The following is a 14,114-nucleotide window of genomic DNA, read 5'->3' on the forward strand; positions in this document are numbered from 1 at the left end:
TTTATATTTAATGTCGCTAAAAAATCCTAAAACTCAAACATTCATATTCATAGTTGAATTCGTCATTATTTAAACGCTTTCGTCCAAGAGATTTAAGTTTCGAACTCAAGTGCAAATGGTATCTTAAATCTGCAGACTGCATCTCTAAATAATCAATTTGCATCCACTAGAATTAATTTCAAAGTTCTGCAAACAACTATTCTAATACTTGGTTGTTTTAACGGTCTGCTTCAGGAACTGATCAAATAACGAGTTTACTATGTTGCGTTCATTACGATTCTTTGGTTTATTGCGAAGAAAGCTTTTTTATTTATCGATTCCCTCTTTTTCGGTCTTTCTATAAGAAAAACTGTCCTTTTCCGAATTTGAAATATTTGTTTATTTATTTTTTTTTCTCTCCGTCGATGCGTGTTCCTTAAAATGAGTGAGCGTGACACCTCTGACACAAGTGTCATAGGTTTACCCTCACGGCACTACTGCAATTTTTTTACTGAGATAGAAAGTGCAAGATGAGGAAATACTGTTCTAATTATTCTGAACCTAAGACTGTACCATTATCGATCAATTTGGATGATTATTTTATGAATATATGTGCCTTGAGGTAGGTTAGGATGTATTTTTAGTTTGAAAATGAATATGAAATGATATTTATGATAAGTTATTATCTATGGAATACTTTTAAGAAAAATTTCTTTGATAAGCTTTAAGTTCATAATATTTAAATGTAATACATCATATTCTAACTGCTCAAGACATCTAAAGGTCTAAAGGATAGTGAGGTTGTGGGTTGATCTTGCATCTGGAGAATTGTTTGAATGATTGATACATTGTCGATAGACGTAGTAGACGATTAAAATGACATTTGTTTGGCAGAAAAGAATTCGTTTTATTGAGCATTCGGGTACAAAAGGAAATTTGTGTATATGAGAGAAGCAAAAGTCGTTTTGAGTAGGGGTAATGAAGGGTCATCAATGTTGAACACATTTAAGGCATCGAGTCAATGAGGTTATTATAAGGGGCGGGGGTATTATGTCTCACTCTTACAAAAGAGCTCTTTTCAGTTTTTGGAGTTTGTGAGGGTGGTAGGCGTTCAGCAATTCGTCTGCCTTGAATTTCCCAAGCATGTTCGATTAGGTACATGTCCAGAGAACACGCTAGCCAATCCATTCGTATGACTCCTTACTCCAAAAGGGCCAGCCAACTCCTTATTCCAAAAGGATTCACCAAGTTAACATGATGTGGCCTGCAATTGTCGTCCATTAGTCATCTTCAATTGCTGCAGCGTAAGGGGTTGCAGTAGGTCTCAGGATCTCATCCCTATATCAGCGACCGGTTAGAGCTCCAATTCGAATAGTATGGAGATCGGTGCACCCATCAATGGAGATGCCAGAGGCAAAACTTAACAACTTTTTATTATGAATTTTTTCCCCGTAGAAAACTATTTTGCGGTAGTTTGTTTCAGGCTTATATTATTTGGACCCAATTCTAATTAGTTAAGAGCGCATCTGCTGAAAATTACTGTAATCGAATAAAAAATACTAATTTGTTTTGAAAATTTTATATTGATGTAATTTTGAATATCGAGTTAATTATATATTTTTCTTTCTAGTAAATATATATCTATATATACTTTCAAATAGAAACAAATGTCAATCTGTGGCAGGAATTTTCTAGCATTTTTATTGGAAACTTACAATAGAACTTTCAACCTCTTTCCGATTAAGAAAAATGNGAGCATTTGGGTACAAAAGGGAAAAAAACACAATTTGTGCATATGAGAGAAACAAATAAAAAAAGGTGTTTCCTTAAAAGAAAATCGTTTTTAGAACGGCCATCAGAGTTGAAAACCTTTGAGGCATCGAGTCAACGAGGTTATTATAAGGGGCTGGGTATTTTGTTCAACTCCTTCAGAAGAGCTCTTTCCAGTTTTTGGAGAGTTTGTGAGGGTGATAGGCGTTCAGCAAATTCGTCTGCCTTGAATTTCCCAAGCATGCTCGATTGGTTTCATGTCCGGAGAACACGCTAGACAATCCATTCGTATGACTCCTTACTCCAAAAGGATTCGCCAAGTTAGCATGATGTGGCCTGCAATTGTCGTCCGTTAGTAATCTCCAATCGCTGCAGCGTAAGGGATTACAATGGGTCTCAGGATCTCATCCCTATATCAGCGACCGATTAGATCTCCATTTGGAATAATATGGAGAGCGGTGTGCCCATCAATGGAGATGCCAGATGCGAAACTTAAAAATTTTTTATTATTAATTTTTTCCCCATAGAAAACTATTTTACGGTAGTTTGTTTCAAGCTTATATTATTTGGATCCAATTCTAATTAGTTAAGCGCGCATCTGCTGAAAATTACTGTAATCGAATAAAAAATACTAATTTGTTTTGAAAATTGTATATTGATGTAATTTTGAATATCGAGTTAATTATATATTTTTCTTTCTAGTAAATATATATATATATACTTTTAAAGAGAAACAAATGTCAATCTGTGTCAGGAATTTTCTATAATTTTTATTGGAAACTTACAATAGAACTTTCAACCTCTTTCCGATTAAGAAAAATGCAAAAATATAAGCTGAAACTAAGTGACTAATGACGTTACAACTTTCAATCATATTCAGACAGATGAAATCAGAATTTATTGCCATAATGTTGACAGAGAAGCTAATTTAACGTCAATTTAAACTACTAATACTTTTTAACTAGTTCTTCAAACAAAAGTTCGATCTAGAATGCTCAAATTTCAACTAGAGTTCTGTGCCTGATTTGAATACAGATTTAAAACTGTTTCCATAACAATACAAGCAAAACTTTTATTTTATATCCATTTGTAATTACATTTGAAATCTCAGCAGAAAAAGCTACTGAAGTTAAAAATAAGAGGAAAAATTTAAACTTACGTTTCTTAAGTTATCTAAAAGAGAGAAAATAACTTAAGCACGAGCATAGTTTAACCCGAAAAATGTAAACGGGAAACTTAAAAAGGAAAAAAGTTTAAATAAATCTATGAAAGGAAGTGGTGTGTCAAAAAAAGAAACATTTCTGGCATATAAATTGAGTCATGAAAGTTTCACGAGTCCCATCTAAGTGGACAGACTCTCGCTTTATTGTTTTTTTATACTACGAGACGTGGAAACACATTAATGATGGTGTTCTACAGACCTCTTTCTCTCTTTTAACGACAACACATTATTTTATTACTTCCACGAAATAGAAAAGGGTTTGTGTGACGATTTATTGATTAATTAGCGTGTTTTATTCTGGGAAGTTTACTTTTTATTGTGCTGAGCTATCGACTTGTTTTAGTTAAAATGATTTGCAATCACGTAAAAGAAGTTTTAATTTGTAATAAGTACAAAGATTGTTTGTAAATTTTGATGTTGCCAATCACCAAACTATTATTAGTGCGTTTTATTTCTGATGAAGTATTACCTGAAATAAAAACATTTTAATATAAAAAAAAACTTCTAATTATTTGCGAGCAAATTATCTGTATTCCATTTCAAGTTATGACTTTTCCAATGTTATGTTTCCGATCGCTATTTTTTCAGTACAAGTAGAATTTTTTCTGTTCGAGATCTTGCCACAGAATGTTTTGTCTGATTAAGTTCGTTGCTTTACTATACTATAATGTTGCTGCTTATATATCTCATATTTTACAAACGTGAGACTCTGTGCCTTAAAATTTTGTCACAAGATTTTTTCACATGATTTGTTAGTGAAAAATTTCACTCCACGATGTTTTGTTAACGAGAAATTCTGTCCCCTATTATAATAGATTCTGTTCTAAGATCATCTGTAAGCCAAAGATTTTTCACACGATGCTTTGTCAGCAAGAGATTTTGCTCTTTTATGCCTTGTTAGCAAAAGGATGTGTTCTACGATGCTTTGCTAGCGTGAGATTTTGTCCCCTATAACAACAGTTTCTGTTCTAAAATTATTTGTTAGTGAAAAAGTTTGTCACGCGTTGCTTTGTCAGCTAGATATTTTGTTCTTTATTGCTTTGTTAGCATACGAAAGTGTTCTACCATGCTCTGTTAGCGAGAGATTTTTGTCCCGTATTGCAACAGATTCTGTTCTAAGATTATCTGTAAGAGAAATATTTTGCCAAACAATGCTTTGTCAGCTAGAGATTCTGCTCCTGGATGCCTTGTTAGTAAAAAAATGAGTTCTACGATACTTTTTACATAATAAAAAGTATCGTAGAACTCATTGTTGTTAGCTAACTCATTCTAACTCTAGCTAACTCAGCTAACACTAGAACTCATTCTAGTTTGCGTGAGATTCTATTTCTCGATACTTTGTTACACTATGCCATAGAGAAAGAAAGATAAAAAAAACCCTTTCTACTCAGGATATCTTTTCATATGGAGTATGCTTCTGCATTGTCTTATGAAATATGGCAATTCAGAAACATGTGTGAGAAATTTTTGCGAGAATCTACATGGAAGTTATTTAAACTAAATACGCAAATCTTTTGTGCAAACGTAATAAGTGTGGCCAAAATACTGATTTAGCCGTAAGGTAAGTCAGCATTTTAATAGATGCGGTAAAATAATTTAGAGTATGCAATTATTGGTAACTCATTCTAAACATTAGTTTCATAGATCAAGGTATGTATGGTAGCAAAATTAGCCTTCTCTGAAATTAATCAAAATTATATTTTAAGCATAAAATATCTGCCAATGAGTAAATGAAAATAAAATAGTTTACAGCATGCATAAAACGTTTTTAACACTGTCTATTCACCGCAAGCGCTATTCTTCATTGGTCTGAGTGTAATCAGTATATATCTGGTGCAACTTTTTCCCCAGCTCACATCAGGCTTATCTGACGCTGGTGTTGATGCATTGGTGCATATTCTTTTGATAAATTCATTTAAAGTCAAATATAAAGTAAGTCTGTTGGATGTTATATAAGGTTATACAGTAAGTAGTGATGTTAAACATTTGTTTAACTGACCCTAAAATATATAATATGTGCAAATGTATTACAGTAGGGATTTAGAGCAAGTTTTCTACAATATGAGGAAATTCTTTTAGGAAAAGAATTTACAATCTTCTTTTTGTCGTATTCAGGGTGTTTCAGAAAGCTCCCTTTCCGACACATTTTTAGAATCCTTATAAAAAATATGCCGAAAAAAAGAAAACACAATAGAGGTCGCAAATCAATATTTTAGCAGGGAAAAATCAAAAACAATATCAAAATCTGGCGAATATAAGTTGAGAAAGTAGAACCTGAAAACAGCAAAGCCTGTTTATTGCAGGAGGGTACAGAGAAAAGTTAAAAAAGATAATTTAAACGTTTCAACCTGTAATCAAACAGATTTTGTTCTGTATTTAAGCTTTCCTAAGCTGCGTTTTGTTACTTCGATAACGTTTTTTGTCTTTTTTTCCCCTCGCAAATTCTAGTTTACTAACCCCTCAAACTGTATACTTTTTAGAATTCGTTTTTTACGAGGATTTTAAAAATGTATATAAACAGAATGTATATAAGTCAAAATATTACTGCTGCATAGCATGTTTTCACAATTTGTTTTTGAACAAACAAATAAATGAATAATGAAAAATAACTGAATTACTGGAAATCACTATAGCGGCCAACATATAGAATTTTTTAAAACTTACTGATATGAATATTGGTGCAGTTTTAACCATATTGCTGCTCGGTGAACAAAAATATTGATTACAACTTGCGCTGTTTGCTGTCTGACTTGAACTATATTTCCTTGTAAGAGTGGCTTCATCTGTTATTTTACTTGATGAAAAAGATCCATTCTAGAAAAAAAAATACGGTTCAAAATGGTCAATTTATTTTTTAATTTTGCTTAAAATTATTGAACTTTAATGATTGTCATTTAGGTTTCAAAATTTTTTATATTTGGCATAAATATTTTCAATGTCTTGTATTGCTTGTTATTATTACTATTTTATTGCTTGCTTGTTTTATATCCATTTTAAATTTATGTATAAGAACAGCCATTCACAAGATTAATTATTGGCATTCACTAGAAGAAAATTATAGCGTAAGAAATATTAATAGCTTAAAAACCGTTAAAAGCATTATTTTATCAAATTAAAAATATCATCAATTTTATTAAAAAAAACCAACATATTTACAGTATTTAAGAAGTGCAATTGAATTTAATGTTTGTTTAAAAGTTCTTAAAAGCATTCGTTTTACAATTTAAAGCATAATTAGTTTTATTAAAAAAATACATTTCTAGTATTTAGGAAGTATAAATGAATTGAAGTACAAATATCTAAAACTTGGAAATTTATATTAATTATTTATATTCAAAAGGATTTTAAAATTTTTTTTTGCTTTTTAAAAACGAATGCTTAACTTCTTAAATACCAAATGTAGTAATTTAATACACAAAATCAGTTGTTTTTTAACTGACAATTTTTAGAAACCTATATTTATGCGTTTCATATCCAGTCTTTTACAATATTTTACACTGAAAATAATTTTAATTATTTTGTTATTTCTTTGAAACCATTAGAGTAAACATAATTTTTAATGTACTTAATCTGTATTACACATTACTGACTTGAGCTTTCATGTATTTTTCTTAAATACAATTTCTTGGAACATACTTCGATATCTTCGTAGAATTCTATTTAAATCTCTATTGTCCTTGCTATGGCTGTTTTACGTGAATGGAATAGTGCGAAAGAGTATTTGTCTTTCTTCCCCTCCTGTGATAATTAATGAGTTTTGTTAGTGATATTTGTCTAATCTTAATGGCTATCATTCAAGACGACAAGCAACAACTTTATAACGCTAGTAGACGACTACTTTTTTGAATATTTTTTTCTGGACCAAGTGAAGAATAAACAACAAACCGATTCATTTGAAATACTTTTAGGAGGCACGAAATAGTTCCTTACTAATTAAAACATTGAATCTTGTACCACAAGCTCTAATGTTCATAACACAATGATATCGAAATGTTTATTCTTGCAGAAGCAAAACGATATTGAGCTTCATAAAATTTCAATAATGATCTAGTTACTCATAACTAGAAAGGACTATTGTGGTGGCATCTAAGTTACTACGTTTTTTTAAATCTTTTTATTTTTTGATTTGTTTCAGATTTTAACATTCTACATGTCGGTAAGTGTTTTAAGCATGTTTTAAATCATTCAAAAAATTATATTTTGTTTCAGCGGAATTTTTTTTGCTTGTATTAATTTTATTTAATTTTCTAATTATTAAAATAGAAGGTCAATTAAATAAATATATAATTTTCGAAGCAGCTTTTTTGTTTTTAATCAAGGTTTTAAAGCCCCAAAAGCTTCTTCTAAAGTTTGTGGGGGTGTATAGAGAGAACGTTGCAGTTGAAAAAACCGTTTTTGATTGGCATGCAAAGTTTAAAAATAGAAAGTCTGACCTCACAGACCTCGTTCTGGCACCTTGTTCTGGCCGTCCAGTTGAGTGCGATGAAGAACGATTAAACCAAATTTACTCGAAAATTCGTGTCGAACGACAAGGGGACTGGAAGAGAAAATAGAAATCTCATAAACTTAATAATTTTTAAACTTAATAATAAAACTTAAAATTTTTTTTAAGTAAAAGGTAAAAAGTTGCCAACCCGATAAATTGCTGAATTTACTTTACAAATATTTCATCATTTTCATTTTAGTCCTAATATACATTGAAATTTTTTTCTGTTATAACAACATCTAAATTAATTATTAAAAAATAGAAATTTGTTTATATTGCTTGTGAGCAATAATTATTTATATTTAATTTAATTATTAGCAATAATGTTTTAGCCAACAAACATTAACACTTTCTTGAACACCATAACAAAAATGACTAAATTTAAAATAAGTTTTAGACTCTTTTAAAAATATTTTTTAATGAAATGAATATTTTTTTTGTTGAAAAATTAACATTAAGATTGATTAAACATGTTTATATTTACACCTTTTATCTAGCAATCTGATAATAGTAATGTTTAATCAAAACATTTAAACACGGGGCTCTTATGTTTATAAAATAAATAAAACTCGAAATAAAATATTTCGGCTTTTTATATTTTGCTTTTTGTATATTTTTCCGCGAAATTTTAAAAATGGTTTTGAAGTTCGTCATTAAGCAGCGCCTATGACTGAAAAACTATTAAAAAAAATATGTTTCTGCTGCATGTCAGAAAATTGTCTCTTAAAAATTTGTGCAGGCGTCAGTTTGCTACGTTGTTGCTGCAAATGTTGGTTGTTTTGAAAACATTGTTTAGTAGTAAAAGTAACGACGAAATGATGAAACTATTGAGGAACTTAGTCACTAATTTGAGAACGTTGTGAGATGAAATTCTGTTATTTCTATACTTTCATAAATTCTATACTGACGTCATATTAACGTCGTTCAGAAAATTATATTTAAAATAAATAAAAACTGACAGCATGTAATCAGCGTGTAATCTTATTTTGTTAAGTGTTTCAAATTTTTTTCCTATTGTACGTTTGCGTAAACACATAAAATTTAAGCCATTCTTTTGCTTTACATTTTAGTTCTATAATACGAAAAAAGTATTTCTGTTATATTTTTATTTTCTCCTGCACATTTCTATTCTTTTTATATAATAAATTCTATTATAAGCAGAGAAAATTAAGAAACAAATCTGTATTCATAGCGCTTTTCGCAATTTATTTTTTAATTTAAAATGAGGAATGGTACATGTCATTCATATAAATAAGTATATTATAAAAATTAAAATAAATTTGAGAACAAGAAATATGATGAGAAAATAAAATATTAAAAATAAATCTTAATTTATTTCCAATTATTTTATATAAATTCAATTAAAAATATAAAAGAAAACGATCAGCTTATCAATTTATCAATCTAACTGATAGTTAAGTTTTTTGCCGTATCGTGGCGTTAGCACCGCTTGGGCCAGACTAATGCATCGATCAAAAAAAGGCTTGTTTTTTTATGTGCTTTAGCATTTGAGTGGAAACTTTTAACATGTTTCTCTTTGGTACTGAGCGTGCTTGTATACGATAGCTTCAATCAAGTTCAGCCTTGCTTTTTATTAAGAAAACTTATTTTCATTTTTTTTAGATTTCTCTTAAATTGATTTCCTTTAAAAAGGAGTTCGAGCGAATGAAAACTATGAAAGTTAACGATGACTGATTTTAGCTTGACTCATATGTTCATTATTTCAGAAAAGGGACTTTCGATCCAAAATTATGGATTCGTGAGTGGTGGGATAAAAAAGTGATATATATGTATGTTTTTTTTAATCTTTATTGTCTGTTAGCATTGTAGTGTTTGGTAGCTGCAATTCATTAACTTTAAGAATTTTATCTAAAGCTTAATGTTAGAGTAGTGTTTTCTAAAGTACTTATTTGTGATAATAAGATTTCATTAAAAGTAAGGTTATTTATGTTCTCTCGAACTAGCAACTATAAAACATGACTGAGTGTTTTTATTGACATTCAACAGTAAAAAAAAAAAAAAAAGTGCGTGGAGTCCCNAAAAAAAAAAAATAGTGCGTGGAGTCCCTTCGCGCGGAAGAAGTGAAACTTCGTAATGTGGACATGAAAATAGTAAGGGGTAGAAATTGATTTTTAGTGAAATCATATTGTTTCTTTAAGACAAACTTTATTAACAATGCTTACAATTCACAATTGATCGCATCTTTTAATTATCATTTTCGAGTGGAGAAATATCCAAATCTATAACATTTACAATGGGATTATGATAACTAAAGTAAGATACGAAATGTTTGAGTTCTATTTTTTCAATATTTCTTGCAAAAACTGCATCAATGGTAGTTCCCCCTTTGGTTGTTGGATCATTCCTACCATTTATCATTTCCAATCCAAATTTGTCTTTAAGGAAGGTTAATAATGTTTCAGCTTCAGGTAACGAGAAATTCACATTAAAATCTCCTGCAAGGATCACAGGCCGCTCACAATAATCAATTTCTTCACCAGTAACGTCTGCCAGAGCTTGTGAACCTGCAGTGGATAGTGGCAATAAAGATTTTGCAATAAATAATTTAATATCCCTCATGGCTGCATTTGGTGAAATATAAATGGCAATTAGAAAAGAGAAAACCTAACAATCAATTGATATTCACAAGAGACGTACCTTGACATAACCTTAAATCCGTCGCATTGTCCGTGGGATTGTTTTCACTCATTTTTTACAATTGTTATCCACTAAATTTGAAAATAAAAAATACTACCCTATTAAATTATATGTGTATCAAAACAAACTAAAAAAATATTTATAGAAAAACAATACTTTTATGACTTTTATTATTTTTATGCTAGTGAGAACCAAAACAATATGGAAATGAATGAGGGAAAACTGGATCCTACCACGTGATTTCCCGGCAAATAAAAATGTAGCGTTAAACGTTTAACGCAACCTTGTTGGAAGTCGCATCAGAAGTATCACTTCAAAAAGTACACCTACCGCCAAAAAAAAAAAAAAAAAAAAAAAAAANGGCGACAGAGCAAGACTCCGTCTCAAAAAAAAAAAAAAAAAAAATGACAGTGTGAAAACTATGAATGCTATATATGATACAACACTTTTTGGGCAGAAGTAGCTGGTTGGCGTAGCTGATTCGAAAAAAGGAAATGATTTTTCGTACAAAAAAATTTTTTTTTAAGGTCCATCTAATGACTTCGGATTTTACTCAAAGGTTCTTTCGATTCTTATGAGTGTTGTTTTAAATGTTGCGAAATAGATATTTTATTTTCCTACTTACCCATTGTATGAAAACACACAATTAAACATCGAACAATTACACATACGCAATTAAACATCGTTATTTGGAATGCCTAACAAGGTAATAAAAATGTAAAATGCTTTTTTTTCTTACGATAAAAGCATTTTACATAAGTTTTTGTGAAGTTGATGATCATCATGAACATTTGGAGGCCTAACTCTTACGTACGCAAAAGCACGCTCGTTTTTAAGATCTTCGATGTCTTTGGATTTGAACTAAAGGTCTTTTGATTCTTACTAAATGAATAGAATCTTAAATGCCATCAAATAGAAATTTTGTTTCATACGATTCCCGGGGAATAAAGGTTAAACATCATTATTTGGAATACTTAATAAGACACTGAGGAAGCTTAATATTTTTTTTCTCATTCTTAACAATGAACACATTTTATATAGTCTTGTTATAATATGTACTAATAAATAATATTATTCTTTTTATACGGTTTTAGTTATTGTTTTAATTCAGGACGTTTATTTGAATTTGATTACGTACTCTTAACCATTTGCAGCGGGGAAATAACACAAATAACTGGCAATATGTCATAGGTACAATTTTCCATAAAATAATAAATTTTCTAACAAATAAAAAGAATTCGAGAATGAAGACTGGTTTTTTATTATTGGTTCGAACAACGTTAAGAAAACATTTATTCAAAAGATATGCTTTATGGACCAGAATTTATAGCAAAAGATAGAGGACATATATAATTTTTTTAAAACTTTATTCATCATGTTTAAGGATGATATTTTTATTTTCCTACATGGGATACGGTCAATTCTTTTTTTTCCTAATAAAAGGAATATCCTATTAGTATTAATATTTCCATAATGCAATTCATACTTTTGTTATAAAAATTTGTTTTATAATACTCATTAGTATATTTTAAATCTATATCGTATTTTTACACTGAAGTTATATTTTTATTCTATGTTATGACGGACTTAGGATAAAAGGAAAAACTTTTTGCAAAATCAAACTGTCAATTAAAAAACTTTCTTCAAGCTATTGATAAACTATTTTAACTAGTTTCAACTCCTTCGCCGCCATCTCATTTTGGCAATTTAAAAAAAAAATCACTGATGTTAGAAAAAGTGTTAATTTTTATTATATTGATTCATACCAGAGATAGGTTTGCTAAGAAACCAAAAAAGCTGAAAATGGAAATCCAAAAATGTTATGAGCAAAAACACTTTTTAAAAAATTAAAAAAATATTTGCAATTTTAGCAAAAACAAAGAGTATGTATAGGACGAATTTCCAACAGAATGTTATCAACGCTTTAATAAAAATATCGATGCGAGATTTTATTTGTTTATTTAAATTGTGTGAATATGAAACTCAATCTGTGATTTTTAGATCTCGCGAATACAAACCTCGGTATTTAATTTTAAAATCACGTTTATACGAATCTCGATATTTGATTTTAAAATCACGTAAATACGAATCTCGGTGTTTGGTTTTATAAACGCGTGAATACGAAATGTCATATTTGATATAAAATCGTAAAAATATGAAGCATGATGCGCGATTTTAAATCGAGTATCGCGATGTGTGATTTTAAATCAGATAAATGTCATTTTGAATCGCGTTTGCAGGTAGGTAGGGAAGGTAAGAAAAGAACATAAAGATAATTTTCCCCTCGAGAATTCGAAAAAAGAACTTTTTCTGAAAAGGTGTTATTTTTTTAATTATTAAAATAAAAAAAACGAGTAAAGCTCAATATTTGATTTTAAAATCGCATGAATACGAAATGCGATATTTGATATAAAATTGTGAAAATACGAAGCATGATGCTTTAATCGAGTAAAAGCGAACCTGATGTATGATTTTAATCAGGTAATTGAAATTTTAAGTCTCGTTTGCAGGTAGGTAGGAAAGAGCGTAATAACAAATCTTTTTTTCTCTCAGCAAATCGAAAAAAAAAACCCTGAAAATGTGGACTTTTTTTAAATTTTCAAATTGAAAAAAAAACTTACCCTTGATAAAAGCATTTCTGACGTAATCGGCGGCTGAGCGAAGCAGAGAAAATAAAATCGCAGGCCAATCTATGGCAGATTGACCCAACTCGTTAGGATTTTTTTACTTCCTTTTTTTAGTAGTAGTATAAGTAGTAGCATTAGAAAACTTTCAGCGCGTTTGTGTACATTTTAGTACATATCTGGTAATGGATACAATTGTGAACAAAGTATCACTTCCGTACTAACGGGACACTCTTTTCCTAAATATTTGTGTTTCGTTCATTTTGCTTGATATCTTACTTTTTTTTATTAAAAAAATGTATTTGTCAAACATTTATAACATTTAAGAGGCCTCATTCCTCGCCACCTTGAAGTTTACGTTAAATTTTTGATATTCAATTACGGCATCACTTTATTAGATTAGCAGAAATATTGCCTGCTAACTTTCAGAACATGGAAAGATTTATTCCCAAGCAAGTAAAGAAACAAAATTCCGCCTTCAGTAATCTGAATTAGGACTTTTGAATAGTTATTTTTTTATTGTTTAAACAGATGAAATCAAATTTGGATGATCCGAATTTTTTTTCCCTTGCAATAAATTACGCAGAATTTTTTTTTTCCCAAAAATTTAGACTCTCAAAAATATACAAATAAATAGCCTTGTCAATATACTAAAAATTCTTGTATAAAACTTAAAAAATTATTACAAATATGTTGCTAGCTTTGAAAAAAGTCCGTTAACTTTCTGTTCTAGACTGAACTAGCTTCAGTTTGTAAGGTCGAAATTTTTTACGAATGTGATTTTTGATTAGTTATATGTTTTAAATGGGTTGTTAAAAATGAGTTCTTTTGCTAAACCACGATTTAAAATCATAAAATGTCGCTAAAAATCCCTACAATTAAAACAAGTCCCTTAACTATTAATTAATTTTGAAAAACGCAACAAATTTTTAATTTTTACCGTAATATGCAGAGGAATAAGTATCAAAATTGGTGCAAATGACCCATTATAAATATAAAAACCATTTTTTTTCCTTCAACTTTCTTCTGTTTTAGAAACTGTTAAAAGGCCTCTTTAACTCAATTATAGTTCCTTAACAATTATCAGACTACCGAAATATTTTTATCTGTAAAAGGCACTACGAAGTTTGAAAGCAAATATTAGAATTCGAAAAATGTGATTACATCATTGTTATTTTGAAGTGATTATTGTGCTATTTGCTTTATTTGAACCTGCTTTGGAAATGCTAAGGGGTATTTAATTTCAGAACATTGAAAAGTCTGAAAACATTGTTGCTGTAATTTATTATTGTATTTGTTTATAGATGTATTATTTCATGAATAAATTTAAGTCAAGTAATCAACATGGTTTTATTCGAATGTTTATTTGTATATT

General features: G+C 29.6%; 1 protein-coding gene and 1 long non-coding RNA gene across 3 annotated transcripts in view; one reads left to right on the forward strand and one right to left on the reverse strand.

Moving 5' to 3' along the window:
• The window catches only part of LOC139424991 (uncharacterized), a 71,829-nt gene that overhangs the window by 48,385 nt on the left and 9,330 nt on the right, over window positions 1-14,114 (reverse strand). For both annotated transcript variants that reach the window (XR_011636141.1, XR_011636142.1), the window contains exon 2: window positions 5,636-5,785. This is a non-coding gene — a long non-coding RNA (uncharacterized lncRNA). The remainder of the gene's footprint in view (window positions 1-5,635; window positions 5,786-14,114) is intronic.
• Window positions 1-14,114, forward strand: part of LOC107444103 (sedoheptulokinase) — a 49,843-nt gene that overhangs the window by 24,148 nt on the left and 11,581 nt on the right. The gene's annotated exons all lie outside the window — the stretch shown is intronic.

This window comes from Parasteatoda tepidariorum, chromosome 2 (genome assembly GCF_043381705.1).
Source record: "Parasteatoda tepidariorum isolate YZ-2023 chromosome 2, CAS_Ptep_4.0, whole genome shotgun sequence".
Taxonomy (NCBI): Eukaryota; Metazoa; Arthropoda; class Arachnida; order Araneae; family Theridiidae; genus Parasteatoda; species Parasteatoda tepidariorum.